General features: G+C 36.4%; 1 pseudogene; it reads left to right on the plus strand.

The window, feature by feature from the left end:
- The first annotated feature begins 818 nt into the window (after positions 1 to 818).
- The window catches only part of LOC104984288, a 14,341-nt pseudogene continuing 12,823 nt past the window's right edge, over positions 819 to 2,336 (plus strand).

Here is a 2,336-nt window from a genome sequence, read left to right on the forward strand (position 1 = left end):
CATATCTTGGCTATTGTATATGATGCTGTAATGAACATTAGAGTGCATATATCTTTTCAAATTTTTGTTTTCTTCAGGTGAACTTATACAACTCAACATCAAAAAACAAACAACCCAATTTAAAAATGGGCAAAAAAGCTCAACACACATTCTCAAAAGTAGACATATAAATGGCCAACAGGCACATGGAAAGATGCTCAACATCACTAATCATCAGGAAAATGAAAAAGGAAACCACAATGATATATCACCACACACCTAGTCAGAATAGTTATTATTATAAAAGCTATAGAATAATTATATTATACTTATAAAAACTATATGATTATAAAACATATAAAATTATATTATATTTATAACTATTATGTAATAGTTATAAAATAACTATTATAAAATTGCTATTATTACAAAATAAGAAAAGACAAGTGTGGGCAAAGATGTGGGGAAGAGGAACCCTCATGCACTGTTGGTTGGGTTGTAAATGTGTGCAGCTACTATGGAAAATAGGAAGAAGATTCTTCAAAAAATTAAAGGTAAAATTGCCATATGATCCAGCAATTTCAGAACACAATGTATTTAAATAGCTAGTGAATTCATTGTGGAGTTATAGAATTAATCTTGAAACCTGTGTTACAGTGTAGGTCAAAGCATGTTTTCTGAATGATCAGGTTTTTTTTTCTGTTCATCCCAAGTCTCTTCTAAATTTGATATAGTCCTATATCTTTGCCACATTATGTCAAAACTCAATTTATTATTGCTGTTTCAGCTCTCTAGTGGTAAACTTCTGGATACAAAACACCCGGAGTCTAGATCTACTCATGGATGAACGGACAACTCAGTGTCTGACAGATTCTATTCAGCGTGTTGCATATCATGGCTTGGTAACTTGAGAGTAAGTGCTGAAAAGCCAATTGTGTTTATGATTGGAAATGAAAGTAGAGAAGTAGTGTCAATTATTTCCGATGTTATATCCTTTTCTTTTAAAGTGCATAATTTTATTTGCTGTCTTCATTAAGGTTTATGAAGGTATTTTTTTTACATAGGAATGATTGATGATAAAACATTATTGGGATGATCTTGAAGCTTCTTTAAACTCTAATATAATATATTAGAAGATAAGAGACTTGCCTTGCATAAACTACAGTCTAAAACCTCACAGCACTTTGCTGTTGTTGTTCAGTCGCTCAGTCGTGTCTGACTCTTTGCAACCCCATGAACTGCAGCACACCAGGCTTCCCTGTCCTTCACTATCTCCCTGAGTTTGTTCAAACTCATGCCCACTGAGTCAGTAATGCCATCCAACCATCTCATCCTCTGTACCCACTTCTTCTCCTATCCTCAATCTTTCCCAGCATCAGAGTCTTTTCCAATGAGTCAGCTCTTTGCATCAGGTGACCCAATTATTGGAGCTTCAACTTCAGCATTCAACCCCAATGAATATTCAGGGTTGATTTCCTTTGGGATTGACTGGTTTGATCTCCTTGCAGTCCAAGGGATTCTCAAGTGTCCTCTCCAGCACTTTATTCATATACTAAGCAAAATATATTTATTTGGAACATGATTTCTGATTTCCTACTATTTTCTGTATGTAAGATATATTATCTAGGTTTTTTTTTTTAATTTTATTTTATTTTTAAACTTCACAATATTGTATTAGTTTTGCCAAATATCGAAATGATTCCACCACAGGTATACCTGTGTTCCCCATCCTGAACCCTCCTCCCTCCTCCCTCCCCATACCCTCCCTCTGGGTCGTCCCAGTGCACCAGCCCCAAGCATCCAGTATCGTGCATCGAACCTGGACTGGCGACTCGTTTCATACATGATATCATATATGTTTCACTGCTATTCTCCCAAATCTCCCCACCCTCTCCCTCTCCCACAGAGTCCATAAGACTGATCTATACAAAAGTGTCTCTTTTGCTGTCTCGTACACAGGGTTATTGTTACCATCTTTCTAAATTCCATATATATGTGTTAGTATACTGTACTGGTGTTTTTCTTTCTGGCTTACTTCACTCTGTATAATAGGTTCCAGTTTCATCCATCTCATTAGAACTGATTCAAATGTATTCTTTTTAATGGCTGAGTAATACTTCATTGTGTATATGTACCACAGCTTTCTTATCCATTCATCCGCTGATAGGCATCTAGGTTGCTTCCATGTCCTGGCTATTATAAACAGTGCTGCGATGAACCTTGGGGTACACGTGTCTCTTTCCCTTCTGGTTTCCTCAGTGTGTATGCCCAGCAGTGGGATTGCTGGATCATAAGGTATTTCTATTTCCAGTTTTTTAAGGAATCTCCACACTGTTCTCCATAGTGGCTGTCTCAGT

Source organism: Bison bison, unplaced genomic scaffold (genome assembly GCF_000754665.1).
Source record: "Bison bison bison isolate TAMUID 2011002044 unplaced genomic scaffold, Bison_UMD1.0 scf7180017863975, whole genome shotgun sequence".
Lineage (NCBI taxonomy): Eukaryota > Metazoa > Chordata > Mammalia > Artiodactyla > Bovidae > Bison > Bison bison.